This window comes from Balaenoptera musculus, chromosome 17 (genome assembly GCF_009873245.2).
Source record: "Balaenoptera musculus isolate JJ_BM4_2016_0621 chromosome 17, mBalMus1.pri.v3, whole genome shotgun sequence".
Lineage (NCBI taxonomy): Eukaryota > Metazoa > Chordata > Mammalia > Artiodactyla > Balaenopteridae > Balaenoptera > Balaenoptera musculus.
The window spans coordinates 56382985-56400117 of record NC_045801.1 but is presented as its reverse complement, the minus strand read 5'-3'; the positions used below and the strand labels follow the sequence as shown (position 1 = coordinate 56400117).

Genomic DNA, 17133 nt, shown 5'->3' with positions numbered 1-17133 from the left:
CAGGGAAGATCAGCTGAAACCCACTGCCACAGTTACAGCTGCACCACTGGAATCTGGAAATTAACATGGACGTGAAATTTATGATTAAAAGACTAACAAGGTTAGCTAAATGCCATTAGGCAAATTATATAAGATTATGTAAGATTTTTTAACAATTTGGAACAAGTCTGAAATGTCTTGCTTTGGACAGGTGTCCTCCTTCTAAGTTGTGAGCCCAGTAAATATCCTCTTGTCATTTTCTTCATGTCTATCTTTCTTGAATTCTAAATACCTTTATCTCAAGAGAATTGACTCTAGTGGATTCCCTACCCTGGTTTTCTCTCTTCCTATAGCTGTTCAGTCTCACTGCCCACAATTTTGTGATGGGTGTGAAGGTTATCAAGCATGAGTCTGGGGCTACCTGGAATGATAGCTACCATTGTTACCTTTGGATTTTTCTTCGAGGACATCTTTTTGACCCCCAAAAGCTATCTTCATGATCCAGGGTCCTGGGCTGGTGGGGGGGCTAGACTAGATGGACATGGCTATACTCCAGCAGGGAGGTGAAACCACAAACCATAAGAAAATGAGAATCTGGCTGGCGATAACACATCCATACCTGACCTTCATCCACAAAAACTGAACAGCTAACTTGGCATTTTGTCAAGTCTGATGGGAAGTTAATGATGTGAGAGAAAGACAAGTATACCCATGGCTAAGCTGTATGAAGCACGTATGTGGCAGAGGAGATTGGGTGGGGAGGTGGTGAAAAGAGGATGGGACAATTACTTGAAATGTAATATCCTGGGATACACTGGGACAGGTTCATAAACCTTTATCCACAATTTTGAAATGCAAAATTCTGTGAGAACAGTTTCTTTGTTACTTTGCTACCAAACGAACTTGTTCCAAACCCTGACCTGAGCTGACAGGACTTTTTCTGTCCAACTAAACGTGAATATTCATCTACTTTGCTCCAGAAATGACTGTTTCCTGAGTCCCATGGGAGTATTACATAACCTACAGTATACAATCTGCATTCCCTTTCTAAAAGCTGGATTCTAAAAGACATTTGGCCCCAAAGGGTTTGGCTACATACAACTGTTGTTGACCTGCATACAACTCCCAAACAGGTGAGTTCTCCAGATTTAATCCTTCTACTGTTTTCCCACATCATGCAGGTATTTACCTGACCTCAGCTTTTCAATGATTTCTACACACTATTTTAGTAGACGGATTCACAGGGAACAAAACAGGACAAAGCTGAAAAACAGGCATACCACATACGATTTCACATATGCTGCCTTAAACACACGTGCTTATCTTTTCCTTTGTCACACTTTTCACTGTATCAGTCTGAGAGTTCTGATACTGAGTGTACCCAATCCTGTGCCATAGCATGTGTGTGGTATAGGTAATATGAAAAACAGAAACGTGATGCTGATCTTCAAAAAGAAGATATCAAACTACATTTTAACTGTAAAAATTAACATTCCAAATGATATGTCCATAGATTTGCCTTTTAGCAAATGGAGACAGAACGTGAGGCAGAAAAGAGAAAAAGATGGAAAGATTAGTGCTTGCCTGGGGCTGGCCATGAAAACACAGAATGACCACAAACGGGCACAAGGGATCTTTCTGGGGTGATGGAAAAGCCCTAAAATTGAATTGTGATGGTAGTCCCATAACTCTGTAAGTTTACTACAAATCTGTGAATTGTACACTTAAAATAGGAGACTTTCATGGCATGTAAGTTATACCTCAATGAAGTTGTGAAAAAACTAATATCCTAAATTTCTAAAGTAACACTTTTTATGTCCACACCTCATCTTTCTTCCTGATGTTTCAAATTAATACCAGTTCAAATAGGGGGAGAAGGGTGCAATAAATTGGACCCATTCCTGATTATTAAGGGAAAAGGAAAAATCTTGCTCCCAAATGACTAATTTTACATCTAGACAGAGAAGATGAGTTCTTCCAGATATTCCCCTATATTTAGCAAATGAAATAGAAATTATTTCTATTTTAACATGCCACACATGCCTCTCTAATTACAGCATGCATCACATCAAACAGTAGTATTTTGTTTACCACTCATCTTGCAAAGACAGTGGAAACTCCTGAGGACGATGCCAGTCTTCACAGTATTTTCAGGACCTAGGAGGTGTTCAATATATGATTATATTGAATGCATGGATCTCTTCGCCAGAACCATTGAACACATTTCCATTTGCTTGAACAATATAAAGCAAATTAAAAAGACATTGCCTACTTTCCAGATCAGGGCTTCTCAACCACAGCGCTACTGACATTTTGGCCCTGATAATTCTTCCCTGTGGAGGGCTGTTTTGTGCATTGTAGGATGTATAACAGCATCCCTGGCCTCTACTCATTCACTAGATGTCAGTAGTAGCCCTCACATCCCTACCCCCTACCCTTGCCCAACAGCTGTGACAACCAAAGATGTCTTGAGACACTGCCACATGTCCTCTGGGTAGCAAAGTCACCCTTCGTGGAGAACCGTAGCTTTAAATAGAAAGAGTATATGACAGATCAGATCAAACTGTTGTGTTCACGTTTCAACAGTGCTTTTCATGTTATCACTTCCTAAAGCTACCGAGAACATCAAGACTGAAAAAGCATAAACCTAGCAAATGATGATTCTCTGACCACAGGCCTTGGCCTATAATGGGGAGAAGAAAAGAAGTTCTTTCTACTCTCCTTGTAACTGTGGAGATGCAAAAGACTTGTTTTGATCCAAGGCTGACAGTTTTCAGGACATGCGCAGCTGCGGAAATCCATAAGAGATGGGTCCAAATGTCAAATGGCCTATGGCTGTAAAACAGTAACAAAAGCAGCGTGTTCATTGCCAGCACTGGGCTGTTTATTATGAACTGTATCTAGGAGAACAATTTTGAAAATGCTACTGAATATTTATTAAAAGAAAAGATCTATAATAATTCAGGTCCTGACCAGCTGCTATTAGTAAATCACTAAGCCAGTTGGAACCTAAAGGTTAAGAACTGTGGTAACAGAAACTATTAAATTAAGTGTAAGTTTAATACTTCAGGGTTTTATTTTTCTCAACAACCACAGTGTTTAGCAATCCTCTTCAATACACCCTGGCACAAAATCTGAAAAGCTATTATCCATACTGTACGCTTTTAATGAGTCTCCGGACTTTTTAGTGTCAATTCTTACTTTGGAGATATTGGGAATTTCACGCTGATGTTAAAAGTTCTAGATGTACATTTTGGGCAAAATGACTGTTATATATTACAGCGAAGAAAAAAATATTCTTAACATTACCTGAATATGCTAACATATTTATCAAGATTCATAATACTTTACTGCAAAGCATCATTATTTTTTATTCAGGAAAACAAAGGAGTACGCGCCTAACCTCAACACTAACAATTTAGGCGCTACAAATGACATCATCGTAGGTTTCAGCCACTTCCGCGTTTATCAATCTATTGCATGTAAGAAAAAGCTACGGTGGACAGTTACCTGTCAATTCCTAACATTTGAAAAGGAAGCATATCTTTAAAAATTACGTTTGTGAAAATATTTATATTTTTCTCTGCATGCCTATTGCTAAACATAAGCAGGTTTAGGACTCTGAAATATTAAGCATATAATTCCTAAATCCACTAAGAGAATGAACGTACACAATATGCAAAAGCCCTCTATTCAGTCAAGCCATAACTGTACATGTAATTATGGTATTCAAATTAGATTACTAATTTAGGCGTGTTCTATCATGTCAAGTGTACGCTAACATAAGAAAAGTCAATAAAATTGAATGGGAAGAAAAAAGAGGTAAAGAAAATTTAATTACTCTTTTTAGAAAATGAAAACTCCTAGCACATAATATTAAAATATATACTTACGGAAAGATTAGTGGGAAATGCAGCTTAATTATTCCTCTTGGTGGTGAGTAGTAAATACAGTATTGTCAAATCGCCCCAATAGAATGCTAACTCTGTGCCCTGGATTATCATATTTGCATTTGGATGAAACTGGGACACATGAGGCATGAAATGGACAAATTAACTTTCATTTTACTTCATTTGAATTTCCTCACATATTTTTATAAATACAAAATACAATAAAATCACATAAAAAACACCATACTATTTTATATTGTTATTTAAATTCTCATATGCCTATACTGTAATTTCTCAACTACAGTGGACTACGCTACTACAGTACACCATGTGTATTGATAATTACTAAAGCTAAGATAGTTGCCTAACATTTTTATAAAACTTTAAAAACTTTATGAGCCTATGGTTATTTTAAAAAATCAGCACTAATAACAAAAGATCAACCAACTGAATGTCACAAATGCATAAGCCCTTTTGGATTCAGTTTTTTTCCACTGACGCTAAAATGTAAAATTGGCACCATGAAGCTTGAAATTGAGATTTAAAGATAAGCACTGGTACCAGCATTTTGCTGCTTGCTAGAAATTGCTTTCATCTGGAAATTGCCATTTAGCAAGGCTCATAGATATTTTTTATGAAATAAAAAAACGTAGCATCATAAACTTTTCAAACAGCCATAAAATTCCATGTACATTTCATGATTCTAACACTTCTGTATATTAATAGTTAATAGCTGCTTTAACAGTAGTAAGATTAGGTAAATCATAATTTTAGAATATCAGAAGCCAAAATACAAGTTGTAAAACTAAAATAAGCTCTTTCGATTTATCCTGCATCATTTTACACTGCTTAAGAAAAAGACAAATGCTTTAATACTTTGGCATTAAGTAGGGAACATAATAGCTGCTTTGGCAAGACAAAGCAAGCTACATCACTTAATGTATTTGGAGAATTCAGGAATGATATTATAAAAGGAAAACCAAGAGTTTAAACTTAATCTGGCTGACTTATTTCACATACACGCACACATACATGTACACACAGAACGCTTCTCACCTACAACAGCCAATGCAACAACTGAAAATAAATTTCCTTTGTATCACAGACAGCAAGTTTGACTACAATAATTTTATAGTTTAAAATGTGGAATCCTTTTATAACTTAGATGCTTTTTTAAAGCTTTTAAGATAATGAAAGAAAAAGATGTTCATCTGTGAAAAAAGCTTTCCCCCAGTCTGACTTAATCGCATACATTTGCATGAAGAACCTGTGGCCCACCAAATATAAAGACTGCGGCCAATGCAGTTTCCACTATTAGTGTTTTGAGCAGACTAATTAAAAATCTCTTAAATATTCTACACCCTAATTTTTCTTTAGGAGCTATTCATGAAGACACAGGCAACATGATGGCGTGGCAAGAAGCCAGAATTTGAAATCAGAACGCCTTATTTGGGGTCCTAGGAGCTCTACCATTTACTAGCTGTGTTATTTCCATGCAGTCATCCTAACCCTACATCTCAGTTCCCTCATCTCTGCAATGGGAGTTAATTCCACCTTTAGGTCAAAATTAAAGGATAAAACAAGTAAGGACTGAAATGCATGATATTAACTAAAACACATGGTAATTATTTCCACCATCCCCCCAAATACTCCAGCTTGTCTATAACTTAATGATGCCTGTTTTTATAAGACAAGTGAAAATTACAGGAAACTGTACTTAATATATCTCAAATAAACCAACGAGCCAAAAGGCTCATTAGTAACTCTAACAAGATTGGTTCACAGGTCCAAACCCTCCACAGATGCTGTGGCCATGCTAAAAGCTTCGTTTTTGTAAACTGTCAAATAATGTGTCATTATCACTGTTCCTTTCGGTGTGCTCATTCATGAATACAACGAGACATGCCTGTTATGGAGAACCAAGCCCTTTATGTGCCAAGAAAGTGATTCTGTCATTCTTCCCACTTTCCCAAGTGGCCCTGTCCTGCTGTCAACGAAGGAGAAAAATGAAAGGAAAAGGAAAACAAGAAACGACAATGTTATCCTATAAGCAGCTTGAGGTTGAGGATCATGCTTTATTCGTGATTTTGTTGATTTCTTTCCTTTACCCCACTCCCCGTCCACTTTCCACATAGTAGGTCTTCATACTTATTGACAGGAACTAGAAGCTATATGAGAAATAGCCACTGTCATCTGTGCAGATGCAAGCGAGGAAACAGACCTGTTCCTTTGCTCTCTGCCTTTTCTTTCTATTTCATTCCTTTTGTCACCCAGCTCCCGTTCCCTCATGCACCTCATCCTGCTTTGCCTCTGGCTTCTGCCACTTTGCGTCCAAGCACTTGTCGAAAACTTCCCTCACTTAATCTTACTATCCCATCTCCCTTTCTTCTGCCTGCCACCTTGGCCTTCCTCTTTTTTTCATTCTACGCACCCTCCCAGGCAGATCACAACCTCAACAACTTCAAATACACGGAAGACTTGCAAACTTTTATCTCCAGCTCAGCCTCTGTCTTGAATTCCAGAACCCCAGGCTTGTGCAACTGTCAACTGAATCTCAAGCCCTGGGTGCCCCTCTTGTGCCTCACATCACACGAATCCACCCCTGAATTCATCACCTTCCCCTGCATACTGCACCATTCTCTGTATTCACTATCATGACCAATGGCACATCTGTCCCTTCAATCACCCAAGCCAGAGCCCTGGGAGTCATCCATCCCGAAACTCACCATCCCCTCCCTGCTTCTCCTCTCCTTCTCCGATCCCCCCACCTTGATCAGTCTGTTCAGACCTTAAAATCCACACAAGGATTCAACAGCTTTTTTACACAACTGTTTTTTTCCACACCACCATCCTCACATCCCAACCATTCTTTACAACACGCCCAGAGTGATCCTTCTAAAAGAACGACCTGAATTCAGCTGAACCAAATATGGCCCACAAGACCCTTCCCGAAGCGGCTCCAGCCTCTACTCTCCATCTCCAGCTTCACCTACTGCCCCTGATGAGGACCAGTCTCGGGGAAATACCAGCTATTCCACAGACGTACCACCCTCTTCAGCTCCTTCATTGTGCTCCCCCTGGTCCCTCTGGCTCAGAATGATTTTTGCCAGCCCATTCCCGTCCTCAGTTGCCTGGTCCCCTCCAACTCACCCTTCCAGACTCAGATCCTGCCCTGCTTCTTAAGGGAAAGTCATCTCTTTGGAGTCAGGCACCCCTGAGCGAGCCCAGCATCTTTTAGGCACTGGTTCCAAATGCTGTTAAGCGTCTTTTCCCTCCCAAGACTGAGACTCTTGAGGGAAGTGAAAGGAATCCTCTTATGTCTGAGGTTTCATCATCCAACACTATGCCTGGTATATTGATATATATCTGGTGAATGTATAAATGAGTAAATATCACTCCAACTAAATTTGGCTCAAACATTGCCAAGCTTCTAGTGATTGATTATGTGTGAATGAGAGGTGCAGAGCTCTCTTTAGAAGGTGTCATGGAAAATATCACAAGGCAACTCCGGTTGCAATTCCCAAGTGCTGAATACAGAAGTTGTGGTGCTCTTGTGTGTAGCCATGTTACAGATTGGCTTTTTTATAGTTTGAGATAATTTGTCTTGTGTGGTTTTATTGCCTCTGACCTAGAGCATGAGCTGCTTCAACATTAAAGTTTCCCAGTAGCTTCAGCAGGTTCAGCCACGTGGGGGTGATGGAGGAAGGAGTACGGGTGGAGGTGAAAGGCCAGAGTGAGTGGAAGCAACATTAACAGCAATGACTGAGTCACAAGTACAGCGAGACCTGAACCCCAAGGATCTATCTGAACACCCTTCATTCCTTAGAGAACAAATTCACAGAAAGGCTTCCATATGCAACCTTGGGGCTCCCTGAAGACTGAAATGACAGATGCAGCAATGCTGACTAGTCACACCTTTTGCTACTTTTAGAAAATCAATTGAAATTGATTACTGACAAATGAATACAAGATATGATATGCGGGGACTGGGTCCTATGAAATTGAAGAGGAAAGTACAAGGCTGCTATTGATCAATTAAAACACTTTTTTAGAAAAACCTGCCTCTTCCATAAGGTTCATAGGGTTTCAAGTGCTCTGTAGTTTAAGTAAAGGCCCCCCAGTCAGGCCAAATTTCCCTGTCCTCTGCCATAAAATCCACACTTAGAAAATTGAATTTTTCATAAGTTTTTAATCACTCACAGGCTTGAAAATTATACAGTCCTATAAAACCAAGAAGGGGGAGTGGGTGAGACATTAACATGATATACCAAAATATTATAACAACGACAACAACAAAAATAAAACTCAAAACCCAAGGGATAGGAAGAACTTTTTTTAATGGGTTTTTAAAATTGTTTTATTTTGGAAAAGTGTTTCTTACAAAAGGGCACCTGCACAATACCAAGACCTCTGCAACAAACGTTGTCTCCAGTGTGAAATCAGGAAAAAATAGAGGAGGTGGGGCTCAGGGAAACGGTTTTGGAAATATTACACGTTGGTTTTAAATTCTGCCCTTTCCCTCTGCATTTAGAGTGGCGTTAGACTAGGATGCAGACACAGAAGATGTGACACAATGTTCCTTTTCTGAGACAACACACTTGCACTTTGCTTGTGAGACATACTTGTTCATTTACTTTAAAAACCATCAGTTCATCGTGAACAACACATGACACTGCTGTAGTAATACTCACTGCTGATTAAATCATTTTTGATTTAATTTTTTAGAAATCACCTAAGAAAATCTCAGGTTGCTACACTTCTCTCTTTGACGAGAATGACGCAAGCATGTGACATCAAACACAAAGTTTGCACGCTTCTCCACTGTGTCCCATGATCAGTGGAAGGCTTTATGCTTCCTATTTCACAATGCTAACATGGGGGTTTCTTTTCTGAGCTCATTGCATGAACTAAGCTTTAAGCTCTTCCTCCTTAGAGATCTGGAAGACGGTGGGCACGGACCTTTCCACCATCCCTTTAGCTCTATCCTAGGGTCACTGTGGGGAGAGCATGAGATGGTATAGGATGATTTTGAGAAGCACAATATAGGATATCTATATGACACAGCTGAACCATAAGAAGGCCCCCAAATTGGATGCAGTAGAATGCTAGGCCTCATCAGACTCCTGGCCTCCACTCTTGGCTCAGAAACACACTAGTGTTATCTTGGACAAGTGCTCTGACCTTTCTAGGTCTCAGTTTCCCTTTGTGCAATAAAGGATAACAAAGTAACCACACAAGGTCACTGATTAAAGTAAATATTGTATTTACAGTCCTTAGAATGGCAGCCAGCCCACGGTAAGGGCTCTGTGTTAGCTATTCATTCCATCCAGTAAGGATGTGGCAGATAAATCATACTCGGAGCTGTCTTTCCCCACACCCACCCCTCGCCCTCAAATTCAGCAACGTCCCAGCCTTGCGGGACTGTCTCTGCCATGTTGCACATGAACAGCTTGCTTGTAGAACCAAGACTAGTATAACCTCCAACAAGTTTCTCCCGGATGTATGAGGCAAGAGCTCTAGAAATACAATCAGCCCCAGGCTCCCCAAGCCCAAAGGGAAGATAATTCAAAACAGTAGAGATGACTGGGGAGAGTAAATGGTCTTCATTCACTTTATCCATATTAAAATTAGCTTGCATTTCTTGTACGTAGGTCTTCTGACAGCAAGGATAGCTAGACGTCGGAGGCAAGTTATTTGGCGATTTAGAGGTAAGCCAATAAATAGTTAACATAGACAAAAAATAAAACTGAACTATGTAAATTCTAAAGACTGAGTTAAAAGTAAATTATGGACACAGGTCGACTCACAAAAGTGATTGAGGAAGATTTTTACTATAGAATGACCCAGAGCAGAGGAGCATTTGAAATGTAAGGAAAAGCACTTGAAAGAGTAAAAAGGAATATTTGTACTCTGACAAGGAGGGCTAAAACTGCAGAAAGACTCAGTTGATGGCAAGGACTCTATCTGGCACCCTCCTGGGAGCTCACACCCAGAGACTTCTGATTTGATTTGATTTTTTTTTAATTGAGATATAATTGACATATAACACTATTCATTTCAGGTGTACAACATAATAAATCAACATTTGTATATATTGCAAAATGATCACCATGATGAGTAGTTAACATGTCACCTCACATAGTTACAATTTTTTTTTCTAGCGATGAGAACTTCTAAGATCTACTCTCTTAGCAGCTTTCAAATATGCAATCCAGTATTATTAACTGTAATCAACATGTTGTACAGAGAGTTTTGACTTTAAAAAAAAGCCCACTTGAACATCTGTATTGAAGTACCTTTCAGTGGTAGGATACCAGGTTTCTTTAAATATTAAATCAGTCTGTAAGCCGTCTGTGGCCTACGTGCCCTTTACAGAAATTAGATTTTTATATCTAGAAAACAGAGTAAATATTTACCAAGGGCCAGAATACTGTGTAGATCTGGATGATAATCTAAGAAAGCCACAGGAAAAAAGCCTTTCAATCATTCCCAACTTTCGGAAGTCAAGTGAAAAGTTTGACAGGCTGTGGACCAGACTTTTAACAAAGTAGAGTCCATGGGGGATTGGTTCCAGGACCCGTGAGGATACCAGAATCAGTGGATGCTCAAGTTCCTCATATAAAATAGCATTATATTTGCATAGAACCTTAAAGTATATTCTCCCACATACTTTAAATCATCTCTAGACTACTTACAATACCTAATACAGTGTAAATGCCATGTAAACAGTAAATATGTAAATGCTACAATATGTAAATAGCTGCTGGAGCAAAGCAAATCAAATTTTGCTTTTTGGAACTTTCTGGAATTAAAAAGTATATACATTTTCAACCCGAGGTTAGTTGAATCCACAGATGTGGAACCCGAGGATACGGAAGGCCAACTGGACTGCTCACACAGGACCCCTGAAACTGCTTCCCACCACACTGGGACTAGGGCCCAGAGGAAGCATGCTTATTTAATATGAAATGTAAATTACTTCCATTTCTGAACATACAGTACACTATGCTGCAAAGTGCAAGGCCTCCCTCTCTGCCCCAGGGGTGTTCTCCAGCTGGGACTGAATTCATGCCCACAGATGATGCTGATTGTGGATCGATGGATGACCTGCTTGCGGTTGCTCACTAGGCTGTGTGGATCCTGCAGCTACATCTGCAGGCGGGAAACAAACCCGGGAGTGCTGTCCTCCAGCGGGAAGCGTGGGAACGGTAACATACCATTTTCTTTTTCTTGATTCTCTGAATATGTGAATAGGGAAGTGAAAAGCAATGGAATCCACTTCAAACCGAAGGAGAAAAACTCATTTCACCTGCTGGCATCTCTACCATGTGCTAATGTAGGCAAGCTTTTAAACAATAATTATGATAATAATAATAGCTCCCAGTCATGGAGAACTATCTTGTGAGTTAAGCACTTTGCATACTTTACTGCTTAAAGAAAATTTCCTCATCTGTAAATTAAAGATAATAATGCACCCATTTTATTATGTTATTATGAGGATTCAAGGAGAAGAGATGGAAAAAGCAGTTTGCAAGTTGAGGCAGCAGGGCCAAAAAGGACAGGGTTTGAAAGAGACAGACATGGGTTAAAATCCTAACTGCGATTTCTACCATTTGATCTTGTTGAGTCCCAGTTTCCTTTTCTCCAAAGTGGAAATGAAGCTACCCACCTTGGAGAGGAATTGAAAGAGACATTTGGTCAAACACCAGCTGGTGTCTGCATTACCAGGAGGTATTCAATAAATGCTCATACCCTCTCTCCTATTATACATGTGAACTGCTTCTGTTAACCTCCATCAGCAGCCATTCAATGTCCACAGAATCCAAAGATGCCATTTCCTTTCCTAACGATAATTTTACTCAGTTTAATAAGCCAGACACTGGTTCAGTAGCTTTAAATCTATGAACTCACTTAATCCTCACCACAATCCAGGGAGGTAGGTACTGTTATCCCCATTTTACAGACAAAGACACTGAGGCACAGAGTTTAGGTAACTTGCCCAGATTCAAACAGATGGTACCCGAGCTGCCAGCATGGCTCCCTAGTCTGTCCTCCTAACCATGATGTGACAGTGCATCATGTTAGGAGGGGGTCAACCTGTTTGTGCTTCCATGCTCAGATGTAATCGCTTCTAGAGATGAGCAATGGCTGCTCTCACCAAGTACAAAGCGTTGACTATCTTTTCAACTTTTGAAATTACATTTTGTGTATTTTCTTAGAATTCCTTAAAAAAAACTACGATATGTTTTTAAATGAGGTGCCTATAACTAGTTCATCTTGTTCCATGTGCTAGAATGCTATAAATAAATGTGCTTCTTTTTCTAAAGAGTACCTAAATAAATCCTACATCAAAACACAACCCTGAGTTTTGGTTTAAATGTTTATTACAAGTCCAAATTAAAAAAGATATATTAGTGCAGTCAATGTTATCTGTTTTTTTAAACTACTGACTTCTATACCAAAAAATTGGAATATTCTCCTTATTTCTAATGTTCACTGTCTTAACAGTCATAGCAGTACTGTATGGTATTTCAAAGTACTCCTTTTACAAATTTAATCAACTCAAATATTAAACATCAATGATGATAATCTATTGCTCTGCTTAAAAGGAATCTCTAGGGGACAGATGAGAGAAAGGTTAAAGAATTCTAGAATTCTATCCTTCAAAGTAGGGCAGGGCAGCTACCTATAAATCATGCTCTTTGTTTATTAAGATAATTAAGCCTATCAGTACACTTAACTTTCAGACTCAACAATTGTCTGGCATGAACAATTTCCACTTTTTCTAAAACAAAGGGGATGTGTTCAAAGGGGTCCTCTGCAAGCTCTCTGTACAATGCATGCTATTTTAAAACATGATTTATGTGTCTAATTCCTGGAGCTGCCTTGAAAAATATACTGGGGTTTTCCTTGCACACTCCCTATTAGGAGAAGACACTCCAATTTGAAGAGTGCACTCTGTTTCAGACTGCAGGGTGCTATATCATGTCAACATTTTCATTAAATACGTTCAAGCTAGACCTAAAACAAATGGAATGGAGAGTCACAGCTGCCGCCACTGCAGAGACAGTTATCCTGCCGCGAGGCTTACATAAGAGGTGCAGGACAGTGAGGGTGAAACCCAAGTGTCATCATCTGAACACTATTGCTTTGAGACTTGCTCACATTCTTAAAGCGTATGAAATCACACACGCTGAGCGGGTTTCTCATTTTATTTGCCTTATAGCACAAAACTCTAGGTTGACATATAAGTTGTCTTTCCCTAAAGGACTGGGCTCCAATTACAACTTCTGCCTAGGGGAAGAGAAAAGTGGGATGCGCGGGAAGCCTGGAGGCCTGAGAGGGAATGACTTAGACCCCATCCCCAAAGATCTATCGCATCCAGGAATATTACTAGAGTCATTGCCTTGAGGACTTGGGATGGAGGTGACAGGACCCCCCTACCACCCCCCAGTCCCCCCCCCGCGCGCGCGCGCACACAGACACACACACACACACACAGTCAAAGGGCTCGGAATGTGCAATCAGCAGCAGGCAAAATGCCCTCAGAGCACCTGTCCTCTCACAGCACATTTCCAACTGGCACGTTCAGCAGAAGCTGGAGCCAGTTCTCCCGGGACTGCTCCTCTCCCCGCGTGCCCTGTCCGCGGCTTCGCACCCTCAACTCCCCAAGCTGGAGCCCTGCTAACAAGAGGTGCCACCCCCAGCTTCCCACGACGTGAAGATAACAAAAACGAACCTTCCCTTCCCGTGGCGCCCTCCAACTTCAAAAACTACAGTCAACTTACTGGGACGCAGGCGACGGGGAGCCTTCGGGGGGGACCGCGCTCCCGCTGCGCACAGAGCGCCCCGCGGCCCCGCACTGCCCGGGCGGCGGCGGGTGCGGGGCGAGGTGCTGCCGCTCTGCACCAGCCGCCTTGGCTCCGCGGTGCCAAGCGCGGCGGCGGCGGCGACGACAGAGGTTGCACCCTGCCGCGCGGTCCCGAGCGCTGCAGCTGCCGCCAGTCCCGGAGTGCGGCGCTTCGAGCCCCTGGTGCGTGTCTCCGGCTCCGAGGGAATCGGGGCTCAACAAGGAAGGCGGCCAGGGAAAAGCCGAGGCGCTGTAGCGGGGAGAGCTGCCAGTCCGCTCCCAGGCGGTCGATCACATCGCGGGCGCGCCGACAAGCTAGCGGGAAGGCAGGCACGCAACGCAGTCAGCACTCGCCGCCGCGCCGCGGAGAATGACAAGCGCCGAGGCGGTGCAGCCGTGCGGGGCGCGGGGCGCGAGTGCGCATGAGCCCGGCCCTCTGCGGCACGTCACGGGGGAGGGCGGGGCGGGGAGGGGGCGAGGCGGGCGGGGCGGATCCGGGTGCGATGCCCCGCTCCCTCGTGGGAAGGTACCGGAAGTCTCCCGCCTGGGGTTCGGTGAACCTTAAGCTGTGTGGTTGAACTTGTTTGTCTCCAGAGTCCATTGTCTCTGAAAAACCACTGTTTAATCTAAGCGATCCTTAGGGCCCCTGGCAAGCCTACAAAAGCCAATTTAACTCAGGTTATGGTTTAACCTTAAAAAGCTGGGATTTAGGGAACAATGTACCTTGGCTGTACATTAAAGTAACTTACGGAACTAGTAAGAGCCCTTTTGCCCCGTCCGCACCCCAGAATCCAGAATAGTAAGTACATGAGAATCTCTAGATGGGGCCCAGGTATCATTAGGTTGTAAAGCTTCCCAGGTGACACCAAGGTACAGTAGAGCTTCTCAAAGGTGTGACAGAATCTTCTGGGGATTTTGTCAAAATGCTGGTTCTGATTCAATAGGTTTGGGCACTATGGGGAGATTCTTCATTTCTAACAAGCTCTCAGATGATGTCAGCCCTGCAGGTCCAGACCACCCTATCTTGGCTACTGGAAGTGTGGTCTAGAATCCAGAGTAGAGCTTCTGATCTGCGTGAGAATCACCCGAGTAGCTTTCTGAAAATGCAGAACATATTCACGGGCCCTATCTACAGTGGTTATGTTTCAGCCGCTGGGCAAAGGTGGGTCTCTGGAATTCCATTCCTAAGGAGCATGCTCGATGAGTCTGATATAGGTGTTGTTTGAACCAAACTTCAGGATATTAGACCAGCAACTAGGAGTTGGGAATAGACCTTTGCAGTGAGAAGCACCAAGCCGGGTATTGAACTCAAGACATCTGACTGCAAGTCCAACTCCAACTGGTGCTTTATCTCACTAGTCCAAATTTTCTACAATTATTATGCATTACTTAGTAGGAAAAATATATAAATCATGTTAAACAAACACACAGCACACACACTGTATTCCTTACACATATCATTAAAGGAGGCTTAAATCTGGCCTGGGAAGAAGGCTGGTCAGGAGGGGAGGTATGGGAGTGGGGAGCAAAGTGATGGAGTAAGAGATGTTAGATGGCCTGTTCCATAGTGCATTGCAGAGGGAAGGCTGTGTAGCAGGAAACAAACCTAGATCCTGGAAAGGCGCCTTGGAGAAGAAGACCCAGGGACTAGACGTGGTCTCCTGTCCGGGAGCACAGGGTGAAACTCAGGTATTCCAGAACTTATTAATGTATGATACGTCATATACATTACCTCACTGAAATCTCACAGTGGTCTCGTAAATTGGATAAAAGAGATTTATGCTCATTTTACAGATTTTAAAATGTTGACTTGCTCCAACAGTGGGACTTGAATGAGAGTACAGATCTGAGTGTTAGACACAGCTTCTATAACTCTAAGGAAAACGATTCAGATCTTACAAGGAAAATGGTTTCTGTTTATTATTCACATCCTTTAAAGGCTGTGCCTAGGTGTTGAGTTAGAAAAGCTTTCGTTTTTGGAGGGAGAAATCCATTTTGCATCTTCACAGCAGTTTTGCAGCTCCACAAGTTGGGATACATTACAGTTACACAGGGCAGGCTTCACTGAGAGGTTCAAAGAGCGACATTCACATTTTCTGGTGACAAGTGTGATTACCATCCTCATTTTATCCAGGCCCAAAGAAGCTAAGTCATTTAGGCAAAATCCAGGCAAGAGCCAGTCTCAGGCCTCCGTCCTTCTCCTCTGCTCTCCTGTCAGCAAATGACCTCCTGAAGATTGTTTTACATTTCCAAATTTTTACTGATTTGCTATCAGTAAATTAGAACCCAAAGGTATTCCAAAGTCACTCCTTGATATAGAACCAGAAGTGTCAGGAACAATTCTTGTGCTTGCAGTAAATGCTCTGGACTATATTCCCAGTGTGAATAAAGCTTTGGAAGAAAGTGTGTGATGTTTATATGCAGTCTCCCAATCCAGAGGTTTGCTTTGGAATGCTATACTGTAAACTATGTCTGACCCACCTTTGTCTTTACTTCCAGTATAACTCTTCCATTAGAGCTATTCCTCTGTGTGATTATGAAAAAATTAATAAATGAATGCCTAATTCAAAGAGAATTCTCTATAAATGGGGGAGATGGTTGTGGAAATTTGTTAGTTCCATTTTTAATAAGAAAATATTATAAATTACAAAAAACACAAAGTTAGCATAACAGTCATGTTGGCCCTTTTAGGAGAGGTGTCCAAAGTTGTCGTCCTGTTTTCTTAGGTGTTAGAAACTCCAATCAAAATATTTATCTGTATAGTGTATGAATTCACTTGAATATTGACTTTAAGAGAACCAGGATTTGATTTTATAAAAAGTTAATTAGTATGACCCACTGCCACTGTACTTTGAGCTACTATCATTGGCATTAAACACACAAAATATGTAATTGCCTTAATATTGGCTGTGTATTAATATTGATTGTGTCTGATCTATGATTTGTTTCTCATTAGCTGCTGTTGTTGTCTGGCAGGGATAGCAGCTACGTTATTTTTCTCTGAGGTATGTATTCCTTAATGGGTCAGCAAAGCCTGCTCTTTGGCCGAGAATTTCTTCATTCAATGCCTCTAAAAGTCCCAATAGTGAGGATTTCAATTATACAGATGCTAGCGACTCCATTGAACCTATTCTCTGCTCATTCAAGAAACTGTACCTAGAATAGATTTTTATTAAACTCTTTCTGCTGAGAATCACGGGCTTATCACTGAGCTGAAAGGTTTTGACCCCCAAATTCTCTGTACTTGTTAATTACATTTCTTCATCCATTTCACTCAAAGAGATTCTTTGACATGAAAATCTTCCACCCTCTGTCTAATTCATAGTGATAGCCCAGGTCAGAGAGCTGGGGAGACCAGGGGACTGGCAAAGCTGAGACGGAAGTGGGCACATAGAGTTAGATTTCACTAGGGGA

General features: G+C 41.5%; 1 protein-coding gene across 9 annotated transcripts in view; it reads right to left on the bottom strand.

Annotated features, from left to right (window-relative positions):
• PAG1 (phosphoprotein membrane anchor with glycosphingolipid microdomains 1) overlaps positions 1-14134 on the bottom strand; it is a 142049-nt gene extending 127915 nt beyond the window's left edge. For 8 of the 9 annotated variants that reach the window (XR_005017054.1, XR_005017055.1, XR_005017053.1 and 5 more), the window contains exon 1: positions 13658-14134. The gene's annotated coding sequence lies outside the window, so the exon portion shown is untranslated. The remainder of the gene's footprint in view (positions 1-13657) is intronic. The other variant, XM_036830632.1, reaches the window with a different exon arrangement.
• Positions 14135-17133: the final 2999 nt, after the last annotated feature.